This window comes from Chiloscyllium plagiosum, unplaced genomic scaffold (assembly GCF_037043375.1).
Source record: "Chiloscyllium plagiosum isolate Xiang-an unplaced genomic scaffold, Cpla_swu_hap1 HiC_scaffold_14, whole genome shotgun sequence".
NCBI classification, from domain to species: Eukaryota; Metazoa; Chordata; class Chondrichthyes; order Orectolobiformes; family Hemiscylliidae; genus Chiloscyllium; species Chiloscyllium plagiosum.
Genome location: NW_028270152.1, coordinates 52,820,302 through 52,841,733, shown reverse-complemented (window position 1 = coordinate 52,841,733; position 21,432 = coordinate 52,820,302). Strand labels below are relative to the sequence as shown.

Sequence of the window (21,432 nt, the reverse complement as noted above, 5' to 3'; positions counted from 1 at the left end):
ACAATTGTAGAATGAGGTAGTTTTAATTCTTAATTACTGGAATGATTGTTATCTGTGAGATGTGAGCAGATTTGGTCAATCAAGTGTCCATTTAGCCATGACCAGCCATAAATGTTCTCAAGTAGGTTGCACAATGACCTATTAATACTTGGTTTGACCTCATGACCTTTTCTACCCATTTTCAGAGAGTTTACTTATGTTGTTTTGGATTGTTGTTGGATTAAATTAAAATCTTTGAATTGTTCTCTATTTTTTCTCAATCAGCGAGTATGCTAGAACTTAAATATTTTATCTTAAAGCATTGAGATTCTTGAAGTGAGAATAACATTATTAAAAATCTGTAATCAGTCAAAATGTACTGAACTAGACAGGATAATGTTTTCATTGTTTGAGTGCATAAGCTACACAAAATATCATTTAGGACTTGCTCATCCATGCAGGAGTACAGTGTGCCAAATTTTATTCCTCATCGTAGCTCAATAGTTTTACTCGCTGGAAAGAGGCATAAAAAGGTTCTTTATAGCTAACTTGTTTTGTCACTAAATTGTGGGTAATTTGAACTATAAGATTAAGTTTATTAAAACTTTATTAGACTATAGGTTTAGAGCTTAGTTGTTTATTTAGAATGATAGACTTGTCCTTAACAAAATAAGATGACCATTGCTCCCCTGAAAAAATCACCTTTTGTATGAGTAGGAGGAATGGTAATGTACTCTAGATCAAGCTTGTGTAGCATATTTTCACAAGCTAACTTAGCTACAGATATTATTTTCAAAGCATTGTGTATATACCTTATATATGGCTTTAATATTTTACCAAAGATATGGCAGTTCTTCATTACATTTGCAGTTCTAAACAGAGTCACAAGAATGTGGAAGTAATCTCTCCAGGATAACATTAAGAGGAAGGGTGTGAAAACAAAAGGCAGAATTGTGGAGTGTCTCATTGGGATTACACTAAAGTGTAATGTTATGTGTGACTTTTTGTACCAAGTTCACCTGTCCTGTAAGAACTAATTCAACAATTATTATCTTCCATATCTATCATGTGCATATTGAGCTAAATGATGCCAAGATGGTGCTTACAGGGTTGCCACTAGTAATGGGAATAAGATAGTGTATGCTAAATTGTATTGGCATAAGTATAACTTTTCACGTAGCTATTGTTACCAACATACTAATTAAACCTAATGACAACACTTAGGTACACTTGTGTATCAGCACACACATGGGAGTAGGTTGCCTGCCTGGTATCTATTGTGCTATTGTGTAATGTATGGAAGTATAGAGAATAACAAATAACTTATTTTTGCAGCAAATTCATTGTGGAGCAAATTAGATAACATTCTCAGCTGTACGATTTGAATCTAGTCAGAACAATAATTTGGCTGTCACAATTGGGCTTTGGAACTTCCACCAATATAGGGAGAATTCAGGGTTCCACCTTTGGATCACTATGCTGGTAAATACAGCACACATATATGCTTGTTGAAGAAAACTAAACTAGGCTTACTAGCCCATTTTTGTTGCTTTTCACAGACAAAGAATCTGCAAACACTTGATCAAAGCTCAATCATGAAGCATAGTTAATTGGTCAAGGAATTGGGGGAGTTGATTGTTCTTGCAGAACAGTATCACAATGAGTTTCAGCATTTTCAGTGACAGTAAAAGTAAAGAAGGAACATAAGCTGCTCTGTTTTTTTCAAGAAAATATGCCAAGTAAACAAGATAGAATGCAATTCTACAAATGAAAAAGTCGGTAAAAAAGACTTTGCATTAGTTTTCTCGTGTTTCTTTAATGACTATTGAAACAGTTAATGCCAAGACTAAAGCTAAAAAACATTGTCATTATTCTTTATTCCATGTCCTAAGTTGACCTATTTTCTGCGTGTTGTTCCCTCCCATCATCTTTGCTGGAAGTAATCTTGTGTTTGCTAAACATGCCAGAGGATGCCTTGCCACATGGATTCTACTTCGTACATTAGGACATTAATATTCACTTTGTAATTCCTAATATGTAATTAATATTTTGTACAAATACATAGAGAATGGGACTGCCTGCCCAGATTTGTGCATTGAAGTATAGAAACATGACATTTTTCTGATCTCTGTTAGAAAGAAAATGCTTTGATTATTCTTGTGAATTTATTTTGTCCATTTGTTTTCAGAAGATTGAGATTCAGTTAGGAGTCACTTGTTTCTCCTTCAAGACAAAGATGTCCATAATCATCATCTGGATGTTCAGAAGAGTTCCATTGAAAACAGCTAAGACTCAAGTTCAGAGATTTTGTTGCTAGTAGGTCTGGGTACCACAGTTCGATAAAGTGTGGAGCTCGAAAAAGCACAGCAGATCAAGCAGCATCAAAGGAGCAGGGGAATCAACGTTTTAGCTTGGAAGCTTTCATCAGGACTGATGAAAGGTTCCGACCTGAAAGCCAGTCCTGATCTGAAACATCAACTCCCCATCTCGTCTGATGCTGCTTGACCTGCTGTGCTTTTTCCAGCTCCACTCTTTATCAACACTGACTTACCAGCATCTGCAGTCCTATCTCCCGAGTACCACAGTTGACTGATGCTCGGATGAGTTATTGACTCAGGATTTCCTCTCATTTCAATATCTTTGTGCCCCCGACCATTGCTTGATTTTGAAGAAGACTACTGTTTTTTATTTGGCTGTGTCAGATGTACCGATCCTCCCATTACTCTGTGTCAGTTTCAGTGGTTTCCTTATGCTGCCTTTTTTGATTGCCAAGAGAGTGCAGCCCATGAATGTAAGGCATTCTGGCTACATGACTAGCCAAACTTGGTTATGATCACGTCAATATGGTGTGTGGTCTCTAAAGCACCTTGATGTCTACTATTTTGTCCTTCCATTTGATGTCCAGAGCCTTCTGAAGGCAGGTTAAGCAGAAGTGGTTGAGCTTCTTTGCACGATGCTGCTACATAGTCTAATGTGGAGCAGATTGAGCTGTCTAGACTAGTGCAAATAAACGTTCACTTAAGCTTTAATAGATCTGGGAAATCGAAGGTAATTAATATCAGCAGAGCAAAAGTACTGGTGGAACTCATGTAACTAAAATCCAACAAATACTAAAACCCAACAAATTCATAGGACCCAAAAGGCTTTGTCCTAGGTTCTAAAAGAGATTTTCTAAAATGGCATAGATTCTGCAATGGTCCCAGGATATTGGAAGTTACCAAACGTAGCACTGTGATTCAAAAAAGTAAGGAAAGAATTCACAGGGTGTGAGCATCACTGGCTCGGCCAGCATTTGTTACCCATTCTCAAGTTGAAGTTCTAAGTTGGAGAAAGGCCAAGTTTGACGGTATTAGGCAAGAACTTTCAAAAGCTGATTGGAGGCAGATGCTTGCAGGTAAAGGGACGGCTGGAAAATGGTAAGCCTTCAATAATGAGATAACAAGAATCCAGAGAAAGTATATTCCTGTCAGGGTGAAAGGGAAGGCTGGTAGGTATAGGATGACTAAAGAAATTAAGGGTTTGGTTAAGAAAAAGAAGGAAGCATATGTCAGGTGTAAACAAGATATATCGAGTGAATCCTTAGAAGGGTATAAGGAAAGTAGGAGTATACTTAAGAGGGAAATCAGGAGGGCAAAACGGGGACATGAGATAGCTTTGGCAAATAGAATTAAAGAGAATCCAAAGAGTTTTTACAAATATATTAAAGACAAAAGGGTAACGAGGGAGAGATGGGTCCCTCAAAGATCAGAGCTAGAAATGTGTTGCTGGAAAAGCGCAGCAGGTCAGGCAGCATCCAGCGAACAGGAGAATCGACGTTTCGGGCATAAGCCCTTCTTCAGGAATGAGGAAAGTTTGTCCAGCAGGCTAAGATAAAAGGTAGGGAGGAGGGACTTGGGGGAGGGGCGTCGGAAATGTGATAGGTGGAAAGAGGTCAAGGTGAGGGTGATAGGTCAGACTGGGGTGGGGGCGGAGAGGTCGGGAAGAAGATTGCAGGTTAGGAAGGCGGTGCTGAATTTGATGGATTTGACTGAGACAGGGTGGGGGGAGGGGAAATGAGGAAACTGCTCAACATTTCAATTCCCCCTCCCACTCCACCAAGGATATGCAGGTCTTTGGACTCCTCCATTGTCAGACCACAACAAAACGACGGTTGGAGGAAGAACGCCTCATCTTCCGGCTAGGAACGCTCCAACCACAAGGGATGAACTCGGATTTCACCAGTTTCCTCATTTCCCCTCCCCCCACCCTGTCTCAGTCAAATCCATCAAATTCAGCACCGCCTTCCTAACCTGCAATCTTCTTCCCGACCTCTCCGCCCCCACCCCAGTCTGACCTATCACCCTCACCTTGACCTCTTTCCACCTATCACATTTCCGACGCCCCTCCCCCAAGTCCCTCCTCCCTACCTTTTATCTTAGCCTGCTGGACAAACTTTCCTCATTCCTGAAGAAGGGCTTATGCCCGAAACGTCGATTCTCCTGTTCGCTGGATGCTGCCTGACCTGCTGCGCTTTTCCAGCAACACATTTCCAGCTCGATCTCCAGCATCTGCAGACCTCACTTTCCCTCAAAGATCAGCAAGGCAGCCTTTGTGTGGAGCCACAGAAAAATGGGGGAGACACTAAATGAATATTTTGCATCAGTATTTACTGTGGAAAAGGATATGGAAGATATAGACTGTGGGGAAATAGATGGTGACATCTTGCAAAATGTCCATATTACAGAGGAGGAAGTGCTGGATGTCTTGAAACAGTTAATAATCCCCAGGACCTGTTCAGGTGTACCCTAGCACTCTGTATGAAGCTAGAGAAGTGATTGCTGGGCCTCTTGCAGAGATATTTGTATCATCGATAGTCACAGGTGAGGTGCCGGAAGACTGGACGTTGGCTAACATGGTGCCACTGTTTAAGAAGGGCGGTAAAGACAAGCCAGGGAACTATAGACTGGTGAGCCTGACCTCGGTGGTGGGCAAGTTGTTGGAGGGAATCCTGAGGGACAGGATGTACATGTATTTGGAAAGGCAAGGACTCATTCAGGATAGTCAACATGGCTTTGTGCATGGGAAATCATGTCTCACAAACTTGATTGAGTTTTTTGAAGAAGTAACAAAGAAGATTGATGAGGGCAGAGCAGTAGATGTGATCTATATGGACTTCAGTAAGGCGTTCGATAAGGTTCCCCATGGGAGACTGAATAGCAAGGTTAGATCTCATGGAATAAAGGGAGAACTAGCCATTTGGATACAGAACTGGCTCAAAGATAGACGATAGAGGGTGGTGGTGGAGTGTTGTTTTTCAGAGTGGAGGCCTGTGACCAGTGGAGTGCCACAAGGATCGGTGCTGGGCCCTCTACTTTTTGTCATTTACATAAGTGATTTGGATGCGAGCATAAGAGGTACAGTTAGTAAGTTTGCAGATGACACTAAAATTGGAGGTGTAGTGGACAGCGAAGAGGGTTACCTCAGATTACAACAGGATCTGGACCAGGTGGGCCTATGGGCTGAGAAGTGGCAGATGGAGTTTAATTCAGATAAATATGAGGTGCTGCATTTTGGGAAAGCAAATCTTAGCAGGACTTATACACTTAATGGTAATGACCTAGGGAGTGTTGCTGAACAAAGAGACCTTGGACTGCAGATTCATAGCTCCTCGAAAGTGGAGTCGCAGGTAGATAGGATAGTGAAGAAGGCATTTGGTATGCTTTCCTTTATTGGTCAGAGTATAGAGTACAGGAGTTGGGAGGTCAAGTTGCGGCTGTACAGGACATTGGTTAGGCCACTGTTGGAATATTGCGTGCAATTCTGGTCTCCTTCCTATTGGAAAGATGTTGTGAAACTTAAAAGGGTTCAGAAAAGATTTAGAAGGATGTTGCCAGGGTTGGAGGATCTGTGCTACAGGGAGAGGCTGAACAGGCTGGGGCTGTTTTCCCTGGAGCGTCGGAGGCTGAGGGGTGACCTTATAGAGGTTTACAAATTTTGAGGGATAGCATAAATAGGCAAAGTCTTTTCCCTGGGGTCGGGGAGTCCAGAACTAGAGGGCATAAGTTTAGGGTGAGCGCAGAGGGTGGTGTGTGTATGGAATGAGCTGTCAGAGGATGTGGTGGAGGCTGGTACAGTTACAACATTTAAGAGGCATTTGGATGGTTATATGAATAGGAAGGGTTTGGAGGAATATGGGCCGGGTGCTGGGGCTAGATTGTGTTGGGATATCTGGTCGGCATGGATGGGTTGGACCGAAGGGTCTGTTTCTATGCTGTACATCTGTATGACTCTATGACTCTATAATTGCTCATAGGTGGTGGTGGTGAGCCTTGTTCTTGAGCTGCTGCGTACATGTGAAGTAGGTACACAGTGGTCTTCGGAAAGGAGGTCACTGCCAATGAAGAAACAGCCATACATGAAGCCAGTATCTGGCTTGGGGAGGGACCTATAAGTGACAGGATTCCTATGCCTTTAAGAGCACAAATAGTATTTTGGTCTTATTGCAGATCAGACCACAGGTAGAATACTGTGGGCAGATTTTGTCTCCCTATTTAAAGAGGGAAATATTTGCATTGGAGGCAGTAGTGTACAGCAAAGGTTCACTAGATGAGTCTTTGGAATGAGAGGGCTGTCCTAGGAGGAGAAAGTAAGCAAATGATTTCCACATTCTCTTTGGAAGAATATGAGGTAATTCAAGATTACGAAGGGTCTTGATGGGCTAGACCCTAAGAGATTGTTTACCCTGGTTGCGGATTTTAGAACAAGTTAGCACAGTTTCAGGGTTAACATCTAAGATGAGGAGACATTTTTTCACCTTAAACCTTATGAATCTTTTGAATAGTCTGCACTATAGGATTCTAGTTGTTCCATCATTGAATATCATTAAGGCTGAGATAGACTTTTAGTATTTCAGGGAATTAAGTAATATGGGAACAGATGGGAAAAGTGGCATTGAAATCCAATATCACCATGATTATATCAAATAGTAGGTCTAGTTGAACAGATTATATGATCTTTTCCAACTCCTCGTTCTTATGTTCTTAAGACCAAGCAAACCCACCTAAACTTGACTAAGATAAGCCAGCTAGTAATTTTCTGAATTAGATACTGTATATTAATCCCCTAAACATCACCATGACAAGTACTAGAATATTTCTCAAAAATCAGTTGTATGTTGTAAAGAGGATAGGATAGCTGTTTTACTCTGTTGAGTGAAAGATTGTTTACCTTGGTGAGTTCATTCCCAGAGGAATTAATTGATTGCCATTCTCTTAAGAGTGCACCAATGAGGGAGGGTATGATTTCCAATTCCAGTGAGTTAGTAAGAGGATCAGTCACAGTGGCCTGTTTCAATTCTGTTGGAAGAGCAAAATCTCAACAATTTAGCAATATACATCCTGTGTCCCATCACTTGAAATGTGATTGCGTAAATTGAGATTAGATGGATAAAATTGACACATGTCAAGTGAAAATGCTGTGAATACTCTTGTGATACAGTTAGAGATAAGTAATAAAGAAGCCTTTTCGAGTGTTACCAATGACCTCAGATCAATGAAACATAAACAATTGGTAACATATTTCTCCCAACAAAGGCAGCTATATTGAATAGTCTCAGGAAATGTGGTTAATGTCAAGTCAAACTCATGATAGAGTAGATTGTATTTGCTAAATGGTAGGGTTGTGTCTGATGTGTTGAATGATTAATTCCTATTCTTGTTTTTGTTTTAGTCTTACAACCACAAGATTATTTTAAAACTGGATAGCTCAAATACACTGTTATCCTGACTATATGGAACTTAGGCTGTATTGGTTCAGCCACCAGCTTCAACATTGACAGATTCAAGTTCAAGATAGTTGTGTTAATGCTATTCAAAGATCAGGTCCACAAGAGATATGAGAGTGTATGGAGAGACAACAAAACATAAGCATGTTGTAGGACAATTAATCTGCTCAGAGGACTCAGTCTTGACCTTGAAGTAAAGCCTGCCATATTCCTTTGATTATATGATTGTTTTGGTAAGAATATATACAGATTATTTCAACAGTATCTACAAGGTGTTGTGTTATGTGTTATGCTGACAAATTTGACACTTTGGCAGTGCTATGCTTCCAGCTACCAAATCAAAATTAATATTATACCAATGGTTTGTCCTGTGCAATATTTGTGCCACTTTTAATATTTTTCACTGTGATGGACGTTCAATGAATAAGTATGTTATATTTAATAATGTGGGTAAAATATTTCTTGTCTATATATTTCAATAATTTAATATTTCATACATAAAATATTTCTGTTACGCTCCTGAAGCCACTGATTCACAGTCGACACCTGGCTTTTGGTATTTCTTATGAACAGATGTAATGAATTGTGGGCTATTTGGCTGCAGAGAGCATCAAACTTGAGCCCAATTTTATTGTTAAACAAACATCTACATGTATGTAATTTAGGGAAAGAGGTTGGCTGAAGGTTTGACTTGAACCCTGGCAGAGTTTTTTTCCTCTCCTTCCTCATCCAAAGCCATTAGGACATTGTATCACCAAACATACTCCTTGTTCTGGATGAGTGCAGCTGTTGCAGCAATCTGGAGATTGAACCAGGGACCTTCCCAGTCTGTGTGACTAAGGATAATACTGGCAGTGCAATTATTAACAGCTGGTGATGAAGGTTTCCAGAAAGTACCTGTTGGGTTTATCACTATCTGAGTAAAACACATGCATTGGAACTACTGACATATGCAACCCTTCCAAAACGAATGTAAAAATTACTATTGTCTTTATAATAGCAAAGTCAATACTTAGTTACGTATTGCTTCTCCATGGATGATTGTGATTTTAGGGTATCTAATGCATCTTAGATTTGAAATAAACTGATCTTTTTTATCCAAGCTATATATTTCACATACTGATAGATAATCATATGCATTGTATTTTTTAAAATATTCAAATTGAAAATATTTTTGGAAATGAAATCATTCTTTTCAGTCTTTATTGGTTGCCTCCTTGTATGAGTTTCTCTACTTTTCCACTGTATAAAAAACATTACTTGCATTCAAAGTAGAAAACAGTCTGTGGTGATTACTCAGTATAAAAATCTATTGGAAGGAGATGGCACAGTGGTGAAGTACTAATTCACAATACTGAAAGCCTGATGATGTTCCTGGAAACACCAAATAATTTATATTCCAAAACATGATTATCAGTATGTAATAATATCAGGCACCGCATGTTTTATAGATCAGTTATCAGGTTCCATTTATTCATGTGGTCGGAGAAAAAAGTCCAGTTTATTTCAAATCTAAGATGTATTGAATACCCTAATATCACAATCATCCATGTAGAAACAACACATAACTAATCATTGACTTTGCTATTTTGAAGACAATAGTAATTTTTACATTCGTTGTGGAAGGGTTGGTCTTTGCAGCACTCCAACTTCCATTTTAGGACTGAAGTGTGCGGTTTATTTCCATGCTGTGGCAGTATTGTGATTTCTTCAGAAAAAAGGAATGTTTCATCCCCACCATTGCCAAGTGAGGAACTTTGGCTGCCCCTATCATTTATAGTTATTATGATGCCAAACTGAAAGAGACTGAAAGCAGGAGGTATCAGTGAATTGACATACAAAAGGACCTTGACAGATTGATAGACAAGCGGTCGATATTATATATACGCAGAGAAATGTAAAACTGAGTGTGGAACAGCGGTATTATATTACAAGCCTGAGAACAGGAGAAGGATTTGGGGGTCCAAACAGATTTCTGAAGTCAACAGTACATGGCACATATTGGTAATGAAAAGAAAGGAATTAAAATCCTGGGGACTGTATCGTCAGTGGAAAATTGTACGACTGTGAAGAATGATTCTGTGTTTGTAGAGAATGCAGATTTGACCTCAGCTGAAATAACGGTGGATGGCTCTGACCATTTCATTTTGAGAGAGGCATTCTGACATTGAAGAAGGTGCAGTGAAGGGTAACTCAATTGATAATTGGAATTAGGTATCTGACTCACAAAGGAAAGCTGAACATACTGAAGCAAAGATGACGTGGGCTAATTTTATTGAAGTGTTCAAGAATCCTAATGGCTATAGACAGGATAATTGTTAATATACTTAATGTCAATTTCACATTAAAAGGTTGAGACAGTTTTGTTTAACTACTTTATTCAACATATGGAATGGATTGCAGAGGGAAGCATTGGGAGGTGATGGTATGATGGCATCATCAAATTCAAGAATGTTGGGTAAGTACCTGGAGAAAATAATTGATAGAGCATATTAGAGGCAATGTGGATTCTGATACTGTCACTTCACAGTCACTGGAATTAGCCATTTGGACTGTAGTAGTTTTTATGATCCACTATGTTCCATTGTCTTTGTGAACTTGCAATAATCAAGATTATTTAAAAGTAAACGTGGAACTTGAATATGTGCACTGCAGATTTTGATTTATCTCCCTGAATATTAGCACAAGTTTAATATTTTATTTGCTGTTCACGTTGCGGATCATAACGCTGCCTTGATTTCAACATTGTTGAGAGTTTGGTGTTGCAAGCAATGCTCATGTAAGCAAAAGGGGATTTTTTTTGGCAATTATGTTAATCTGTGCATAAGCAAATAAGTATTAATGATTTACTGACTAGAATATTGAAAATATGCATATAGTTAAATAAGATATTATTTAAGTAATTTTACATCTTACAAAAACTCTTACCACATACAAAGCAATTACAGTTAGCCCTGTCTGGCCTAATTTGAGTTAGAGCACTGTATGCACAGTAAATATTTTTACTTTCAACATTATTCTCCCAGTCACTCAGCTGTCTTGGCATCTAGACATGAGCTCTGTTCACCAGTCCCATTTTAGAACTTTTTAGATTAACTTTAGTTCTAAAGAAAGAAACACTCTTTGCCGAGCAGTCTGCATACGATTATGATTCCTAGTCACTAAGCACCTTTGTTTGTCACGAAAGGTGAGTACGGTTTCCTTGTAAACTGCTTGAGAAGTTAGAACAAATTCTTGATCAGGATAGTCACCTTTTCTTTTCACTTGCAACAAAAGTGTTACTTCTCCAGTGTCAGTTTAATAAATTGTTCATCCATGCAACACTGGATTCATTTGCATTATTTTGTGCTTTCTAGGCCTTGTTGAAAACAAGTGACCATTTTCTATTGATGCATAAGCTCCCATTTTCACCAAAACTACAGTGTGAATAGAATAATTTTGAGTCTTTGACCCACTTTACTCCGTGCTTAATTTTATATGCCATTGTTTCAATGGGAGATGAAACTCAAATGGAATACAACGTGACTGTATGACCTGATCTAGCCTGGTTAGGTCAAAATCAAGACAACAGTTTAGGCTGGTTTGCTATTTTCAAAATACAGTTTGATTTGATTAAAAATCTGCCGTTTTTAACCAGTGTGAAACTTACCGTGAATGGGCATCAGTTTGCAATGACCACATGAACAAATGGATTTAAATTAAGCTGGTTTAAGAGGTCTAATTGAAATTCTGGTGTTATTTGTGCATGCTGGCTGGCATGCATGTCAGGCAGTAATGTGAAACTACTCATCTTTATTCTAATTAGGAACAAAAAATTAGTATAACTCAGAAGTCACACTCCGTTTCCATCAGTGTGATTTTTTTAAACTGAAGAAGCCCTTGCATAAATTAAATGTGATCTAAAGCCATTTAGGAATTTTTAAGCTTGGATCTGCTTCATGGAAATTTTAGTTAATTAGAGATTTTGCATGGTATCTTTAACTGTTGTTCACAAGTAAACATAAAGTGTATAGGGCAATTTGGCTGGTTGCAAACAGAAATGGATAAGCTATCAGTAGCATCTTATCAAAAATTTTCAAAACCAAATGTTCTGGTAGGAATATACCACTGGTGGAAAGTTAGCTTTCAGTAAATGGTGTTACAGTTGAATTCCACTCACATAAATTAGGTTGGCTGTTCTGTGGTTTGTTGTGTCTGGTTTGGTTCCTACTTTGAAAGTTGCCATTACATTTGGTCATTTGAGGCTTGTTTTCATAGTCTGGCCCTACCAGCAGGATCCCCATGCACAGCAGGGGAACAGACAAAGCAAATTTAAAGTCATGAATAGTTGAACTGTTGTTAATAACAAACAATGGTAAAATATGTACATTATATGCAGCTGGTGCTACCTTATCTTCACAGTTGTTTAAATGTGCAGCAAATCACTATGAAAAAATTGCCATGTTTTCCTAGACATGTAGTCTTGATATTCTCACTTTCATCTACCATCCAGCAAAGCTGCTGTCCCCACTTCTGCTCTAAAGGGGTGATTTTGATAAGTAGAATAAACAAGATAAATAGCTGCTGTTTGAGGGACAAAGAACTGTGGATAAGAAGACAGAATGTAGTGAATACAGTCTGTAAATTTAGCAGCATTCAGAAATGAAAGAAACATAGTGGTAACACTTTAAAAATCCATCAGAGAGTTACAGATAATAATAGAATAATAATAAAATAGAAGTGCCAGCACTAAAATCATCAGGCTGCCTGGCTGTTTCATTTATAACATTTACACCATCATTTTGAACACTGTTTAAGTTTTGTAAGAGAAACTCGTAGAATATACCTGCTTACACATTAACCAGCTTTATTGTCAGTTAGAGGAGACAGATAAATAGTTCATGTTTACCACATTCAGACAAGAGAATACACAAAGGATTAATTTTCAGTGAGCTACATCATCAGGGAGGTAAAATCATCCAGCAGAATGATGTGCAATTCCAGATTACAGACAGTTGCTCTAGTTATTTATAGTATGGTCGACATGAGAGATCTGAATAAAATGCCTTTTCTCTTGCATTGTCACTCATCTGTCTGGAATAGATGTCCAAACCTAAAGTTTAAATTCATGTATAAATGATGAGTAGAATGACATTTTGGAAATGAAAGAAATAATAGTAGTTTTTGGCACCCACATATCTTGTTTATTTGCATTTTACGTTTTAGTTTTATGTCAGAGAGAAAAAATGTTTCATATGTTCCAAGAAAATGGTAAATTTTTATTTGTTCTGATCTGTTTCAGGTACTTTCCCCACATCAGACTTTTTGTTTTTTGTGAGTTACATTTATCGGGAGGAAATTGTGGTTTTTCAAGATATTTCCCACTTAAGTCTTATCGATAACTTGTGATTTTATTTTATTTCAGTGTCCTCATTGAGCACTTCCACCTTAAGAGTCACTTACAATGGTGACATTATCATCAGGAGGATTGGATCCGAAATTTTGAATGTATGGAATTGAAATTTGTCATCTGTAGAGGGGCAAAAAGGTAAACTATTATAACATGTGCATATGTGTGTAGAAAATGGAAAAGGGGAAAGGTGGATGAGGTTGAAAATGCTTTGATTTCCTAGAAGTAAAAATAATCTATAAATTGCTATTAAAATGTTTAGGTTTCTCATAATTACAGTTAAGTGATTGTGCAAGCCCATGGTTTCCATTTAATAACTCTTAATGCTGCAAATTTGCTATTCTATGTTGGACAATTGTTACCCCTAACCAGGTATGAACACTTTCAAAGATTTAGCTGAGTTCGAAAGCATTTGAATGTCTAGCTTGGCTGGATGAACCAAGTAGAGATGTGAAAGTTCTCCATGCTTGTGTATAGAACTTATATTAGACAACTAATCAAGGCTGTGGAGATTTATGTGGAATTTTAAGTAAATGAGAGAGAGTCATCACCTACATGGGGAAAGATGGGAGTGCTTCAGTATTCATGTACTGCAATCAAGAAAATACTAGCTAAGAACCCGGCTTTTGAATGCTATCCAGTAACTCCTGCAGGTACAGTTGCCTAGGTAACAAGTGAGTACAGGTTTATATTGAAATGAAAAGCAAAAAGTACTGCAAATACTTAGCAGGTCAGACAGCATCTGTGGAGAGAGAACAGTTAAAGTTTCAGATTGGTGATCAGAGCTGCCCGACCTGCTGAGTATTTCCAATGCTGTCTCTTCTTTTCCAGCTTTTGGAGAGTTTTTTTTAGGATCAGGATGGCTATACTATCATGAAAAGTCAAATAATGTTCCAGCTCTCACAATTGAAAATCACTTGGGATGAAATACTTGAGGGGTTCATGTCGATGTAGGAATTATGGTCTTGAGGGAGGTAAAAGGACAAGAGAGTCAAACAAATAAAAAATAAAATAAAACAAATAAAAAATTCCATTTGCAACTTCAGAGGCTTGTCATTTTGGAAATCCTTGCATTATTCCAGCCAAATCAGAAGCATCTAATCCTAAAATATTGCTTCAGACTCGAAGAGTATAAAGGACTCCCAATATTTCTGTTGTTTATGTCCCATGCTGACTTGATGTGACAGCCTTAGTAATAGCGACCACAGCCACACTCTCGGACGCTTGGGACTTCACCACACGATAAATACCTTACCATGACCAAGGAGAAAGAAGGCACAAAGCAGCACTTCTTTGAGGTGATATATTTGAATGATATTTCTGTCAGGTAACTTAAAGTTTTCTATCTACATAGCTTTTCAGAAAACAACGCTTGACATGTTTCCCAAAACCTCCTTAAGCTTCTTAAGTTGTCTCTTTGGTCTGAGCATATTGAAAGTTTCCTGAACTTCCAGTATTTTCTTCACTTAGTAAGCGTATTCCTTCAAATTTCTTCTCAAGAGCCAGTTTGTGCTCCACAAGCATTTACATAATTAGTTGATTATTTTAAATGTTAATTGTTTTAAATAGAGAGGTTTGTTTCTACCAGCAGAATTTTAATTTATAATTGTTCTATCCACAGCATGTGTCATCATACTAAAGAATGGCTGTATTTTCAGGTGTTTTAAATTATTTTTCGAGTGTATTTAAATATTTTTGGCACAATGTAATTGTAAGTCAAAACATTAGTAGCAATCCATACCATTAATATATTAAATAATTTAAAAATGAACAACATTAAAATAACAAACCTATTTAAAACCTAATTTAAAATTATTGAGAAATTATGCTGTAAATATTTATGGTTGAGTTGGTACACTGATTACGAATTAGGTTTAAAAACTTCAAACACTAGACACGTATTGAGAGTGTTATCAAAACAAACCAATTCTTATAAGTGTTTCCCCTTCCCCACCTTTCCTGACCATTTCTTTCTTGAAACAAGCAGGTCTTCTAAAAAGAATATAATGCCACTTGAGCATGGAACATAATGTTGAATTCATTATGCACATCCTTTGAGATAACTTTTCACAGTTCTAATTGCTCTGCAAAAAAAAACTCTTCTGGTGAGAGAAAAGAAATCTTCAGGAGGCTTATTTCCTCATTGACAGTCTGTTGGCCAATTTGAAATATGGCTGCTGCTTGCTGAGGAAATATTTGCATTATCTTTTCTTCATTAAGGTATTGTAGTAGGTAAATTTGTTACTCATTTGGTGGATAACTTCCTTATCTCTGCAAAATCTATTGTTCAATGGTTCTAGATCGGCTTCGAATGTTGACAAATAAGGCAAAACAACAAACTGGGTCTGGCAGCATCTGTGGAGAGAGAAACAGATATTATTGTGAGCCCAGCATGACTGTGCTTAAGGAGCTCCCAGACTTACTGAGTTTCAACAGCATTTTATACGTTAGTTTTGGGTTTCCAGTGTCCACAGTATTTTGCTTTTAACAAACTGTGAGAGTAGGATTGATAATGAAAACAATAATTGAAAAGAATGTGAACCTTCAGCATTCTGAATCAACTCTCATCCTTCTCCTCTCCTTATATATATGCTGGATAATATTTCTATTGATTATTGAAGCTCCTTCCTAGTCATTTATTTGTCTTATTTTTCTCAGTTCCTGTGCATTTACAGTTACAGAACTTAGAGCATTAATATTTAGGTAGGAATAGACAGGAAGTGAGTTTTTTCATTTTATTGTAAATGTTTTTTTCCAATTCAGCAGGTCTAGAGTCTTTTTTTTATTCACTTCTTCATGTTAATTACTATTAATTTCTGTGCCTCAAGAACTAATCAAAATGTCATAATAGTGGCCGAGTAGCAGATGTAAATCAGTTACCTCCCATAGGTGATCATGTTGACGGGGTGTCACATTTGTCTGTTGATTGAATTGGCCTGTCACTTGTGAGTTGCTTGAGTGTATTCTTAGGCTGGCTGCTTCAAGAAGTGACAGATATCGCATACCCCATTATTGGTGCAGCTTTATGAAGTGAATAGGTAGCAATAATCCATGGTGTAAACAGCCCTTTGGTCTTGATGGAAACCTACATTATTTTTGAGAATGCAAACAAGGAATAAAGATACAAGTTTTATTTAATTTTAGATCATTTTGCTGCAAGTTTGTATTGCCTAGGATTGAACAAACTAATTTTTTTTAATATCGAAATAACTTTACACTTTGTCCTGTTCCTTTGCACTTTTTGAAGGTTCTGAGCTGTCACTGATTTTTATATTCAAACATATCAAAGCTGTGCAGGTTATTAGGTTTGTGCTCAGACTAAACTCCCCTCATATGTGTATACTTTAAACAAAATAAAGAACTGCAGATGCTGGAAATTTGAAATAAAAACAGAAATTGCTGGAAAAACCCAGCAGGTCTAGCAGAATCTGTGAGGAGAAAGCAGAGTTAATGTTCTGAATAAGGGTCACTGGAGTTGAAACATGAACTCTGCTTTCACAGATGATGCCAGACTTGCTAAGTTTCTCCAATAATTTCTGTTTTGGTTGAATATTTGATTTGTTAATTCTGCAGTAATCAGGCTCTTTGATTTTTAACCATATAATGCTTGAGGAAGAATGAATACATATGTCAGTAAAATCTCAGATCCTATGTTTGCACTTCAGTGTAAGTTAGTAGGTTTGTAGTCATAATGAAAGCTTCAAGGTGTTCTGATAACATTGTATGATCCTGTTTTAATATTTTAAATTTCATTAGATTTTTATTTAACATTGCTATTACTTTTCATGCTTGAAGGTATTGCTTTGAAGTTATATTTCTTTAAAAATAAAAGTCGAATTTCACAGTGATTAAGAATGAATGTGTCAATTTGGCTAATGATGCTGGACTTTGTAGTGAATGTCTACAAAGACAAACTAATGTAGCGAAAACTTGGTGCCGAAAAATGTGGTGCTGGAAAAGCACAGCAGGTCAAACAGCATCCGAGGAGCAGGAGAGTCAATGTTTCGGACATAAGCCCTTTTCGACTCTGATCTCCAGCATCTGCAGTCTTCACTTTCTCCTGAAAATTTGGCGCACCTTATAAAGGCTGGGACACTCAGCCTGTGAGTTACCACCCAAGAAATCAAATTGAGAATTTTTACTGGTGACTTCATTGTACCCCAAAATGTCATTTCTGAAAAAGTTTTTGATAAATGGATTGATTCCAGAAAATAACTTGAAGCTTCAACAGGGGTCATTTTAACACTGATTTTCAGTAACCTGGGAGTAATAATCAGCTGCCTGTTGCAGAATCTAATTTTCAGCTCATGGTATTGTTTACAATGGACAGGTGATCAGCTCTGTCAGGTTATCACCTAGAATCCCTACAGTGTGGAAGCAGCCCATTGAGTCCACATCGACCCTCCAAACAGCAGCCCACCCAGAACCTGCCCAGCTTTTTCAAGCAGAGCGTGGTATGTGTATGGAATGAGTTGCCAGTGGAAGTGGTGGAGGCTGGTACAATTGTAACATTTAAGAATCATTTAGATGGGTATATGAATAGGAAGGGTTTAGAGGAATATGGGCCGGGTACTGGCAAGTGGGACTAGATTAGGTTGGGATATCTGGTCGGCATGGATGAGTTGGACCGAAGGGTCTGTTTCCATGCTGTACATCTCTCTGACTCTATGACATCCCTGGACACTATGGGACAATTTAGCATGGCCAATCCACCTAACCTGCATATCTTTGGACTGTGGGAAGAAGCTGGAGCATCCAGAGGCAACCCATACAGACAAGGAGAGAATGTGCAAACTCCACACAGACAGTCTCCCGAGGCAGGAATCGAACCCTGGTCCTTTGTACTGTGAGGCAACAGTGCTAACCACTGAGCCACCATGTTACGTAGGCAGTAAAAATTAAAATTTGTCCCGAGGTAGTTTTATTCTTTTATATATGGCACAAATGTCTTATTATGTTCTGTTTGCATAGTAGTTGATGTGTGTCTCGTATCACAGTGGACATTACTTAGGAGTCAAAAACTATAATTGACTTGTACCAGCAATCTCAAGAAATGAATGCATCGATTTCCTGATGGCCTGGTAGCAAAGTGGACTGAATGGTGCGATATCACGCCATGCAGACTAAATGTTTGTGAATTCAGTTTTTGAATAACATTGAAACTTTACATGCCATTAGGCCATGTGACCATGGAGGTTATTGTCATTGACTCAACTGGCATCAACACATTGCATTGTGAGAAGGAATTGGGAGATACCAACTTGGATAATCTCTCTTTCCTCCTTTAATCCTTCTGTAGCTGAGGCCAACTGTGTAGTATCCCAGTAGCTGTACAGAAAGATCAGCTGGATCAATATGTATTAGGATCATATATAAGCTTTACATGGCTCAGTACCATGCTAGCTGTAGAATTTACCTGTTAAGCTTGTCTTGCTTACACTTATGGTCCTGCCACACAGGCTATTCCATAGCTATGGAGTGACAGTCAACAGCCTCTGTCAAGTTATATGCCTGTCATGATTGGTTTTATGGCTTAGTTTGGCTTCCTGTGGGGAATGATCTGGTTTTCTCCTCAATCCCTATGGGCTAGTTGATATTGGTAATGACTGTTGGAGAGCTATCACAGGGGAGAATCCACTGTGCATTGCACCAGAGCAGCATTGGATATACACTGTGTCATAGTAATACTGTTAATAGGGTGGGAGGGAGGGGGAGAGGTGTGCTGGTTACCTGGATAGCCAGTGTCTGATGCAGAGTAATGCCAATAGCGTGTGTTCAATTCCAGCACAACCTCTCCCCTCGCCTGAGGCGTGGTGACCTTCAGTTTAAACCACCATCTGTTGTCTTTTTTCTAATGAGAGAGCAGACTAATGGCCTGGTTGGACTATGCCAATTTAGCCTTTACCTTTCTCAATGGAAGGGATTTTATTATACGCTAACCTTTTTTGCAGGTCTACTTGTTAATGTTGAAGACATTATTGGTATCATCCATTTTTAACTTGGGAATTATTTCAAAGCCACAATCTTTAATTTGTGATAAAAATAGTTTTAGCTCATCATAAAGTAGAAAGGAAAACTTTAAATACTGGAAATCTGAAATAAAAGCAGTTTATAAAATAAAATAAGTTAGCATGGCCAGTCCACCTAACTTGCATATCTTTGGACTGTGGGAAGAAGCCAGAGCATCCAGAAGAAACCCACACAGGCAAGGGGAGAATGTGCAAACTCCACACAGACAGTCTCCCGAGGCTAGAATGGAACCCTGGTTAAAAGAAGGCTGTTGACATATCAGGTTCATGATAGTGCTAATGATAAGTTTTTTTTGTTAGGTAATGCTGCTGCTTTTACACAAATACTGTAACTGTCATTACAAAGAGCCACAAAGATCTGAAACAAAAATGGAAATTGCAGGCAAAACTCAGCAGGTCTGGCAGCATCTGTGTGGAGAAGGCAGAATTAATGATGATGAAAAATCACTGGACTTGAAACATTAACTCTGCTTTCTCCCCACAGATGCAGCCAGACTTGCTGAGTTTTGCCAGCAATTTCTGCTTTTGTTGTTGTTACAGTTAGTTGTATTTTAAATAAAAGCCTATTTCTAACATTCACAGCATTGAATGATCAGTAAAACTAAGGATCCACTCTTTAAGAAGTGACATTGTTCTCTTAATAAATGTGATTGAAAGGATTGTGAAAGTGATAGAAGCGGCAGGAGAACGCCATGTTCAGATAGCTGTATTTGGTTCAAGATATGATTTGCAAGCCTCAGATCTGTGTTTAAAGTGTTTATTCTATGGTAGTTTAAGTGGCCAAATAATCAAGATAGCCATAAGATACATGATTATTTTAGCAGATGAGTTCCTGACAGCATTTAAGTAATGCAAGATGTTGCTCTCTTAGATGCCATACGTGAGTACAGTGATATGTTGAGAACTCTTTGAATAATGCATTTGACTTAGAGCTCAAAGCATTATATTAAGCAAAGGTTTCAGACCACAAGTCTCTTATTATTTTATGAAGTGCATAGACACAGTGAACGTCAAAGAGTTTTTTTTCCCTAGGGTGGGGGAGTTCAAAACTAGGTGATATATTTTTAAGCTGGGAGGAGAAAGATTTAGAAAGAACTTGAGGGGCAAATGTTTACACAGTGATTGGTTTGTGTGTAAAATGAACTGTCAGTATAAATGCTGTATGCAGTTACAGGTACAACATTTAAAAGATTTTTGGATAAGTTCATGAATGGGAAAGGTTTGGACCTTTGGGCCAAAAGCAGGTACACTGTAGATGGGACTAATTGAGTTTGGGAATACGGTTGGTGTGGACTAGTTGAACTGAAGAGTTCAATGCTGTATGACTCTATGACTATCACTAGTTTAAAGACAAGAATAATAAAAAGAAATTGAAATCATTGTTTGCAGATTGTTTTTTAAAGTTTGATGCTTGCAGTGCTAATTTATTGCAGTGTGGTATATTGCAGTCTTTATGGATATTACAGTCACAATACTGCTTACAATTTGCTGCAGTGACTTTGATTAAAATAATTTTCAATTGCCGCTTCACTAAAACAAAATTAAATCCATCAAAGGTAAAACCTAATTGGGTCCCCCTAAAGAGCTGCTTTATTTACTAAAGCAGCATGCGTTCAGTAAAGCTGTCATTTAGCATTTGTAGACTCCTCTCTCGATCTCAAAATTTGCCTTGCCATAGTCCTAGCACTTATCTGCAAAGATACCTTATTTTAACATTTAACATTTGCTTCCCACTCTCATAGGTCTTCTTCCCATTTCAAGTCAAGTAATTGGCTGAGTTCTTCTTCTCATTTTAGCTGGCCAGCTGCCAGTGTGAAACCATTGTCTGAGTTGCTGATGATTGAAATTAACATGACATTTGTGCAGTGGTAATGGAATACGTTAGTAATTAATTTCATGACTCTGAGGAAGGTTCCATCATCCACCACCTCTGATCAGCAGGAGGGGAGGGGGAGATGATGAAACTCTCCCAGCAGGCACTGTACTGCAGTAGTTAGCCCAACTCAGTGTCAAATTTAGTTCTGAAACCTTCCAACAAAACTGAAACAATTGTTAATTTATTACAAAAAATGTCACTCATTTTTTTTCAAAACAATGCAGCAAATTCAAAATGTAATTATAAAAATTAGAAGTGGAGACATTAATGAGATTGGATTAATGAACACAATACCACACTGTTAGACTTCACTGTCTTTTGAAAAGAAACTTGTAAAGTTACATTTTGTTTCATAATAATTTCTATGAAACTCATCTAACCTTTCAATGGCTACTTA

The 21,432-nt window shown here is 38.0% G+C and overlaps 1 protein-coding gene across 7 annotated transcripts in view; it reads left to right on the top strand.

Annotated features, from left to right (window-relative positions):
• The window catches only part of foxp1b (forkhead box P1b), a 476,491-nt gene that overhangs the window by 39,968 nt on the left and 415,091 nt on the right, over positions 1-21,432 (top strand). For all 7 annotated transcript variants that reach the window (XM_087994444.1, XM_087994447.1, XM_087994445.1 and 4 more), the window contains exon 2: positions 13,146-13,268. The gene's annotated coding sequence lies outside the window, so the exon portion shown is untranslated. The remainder of the gene's footprint in view (positions 1-13,145; positions 13,269-21,432) is intronic.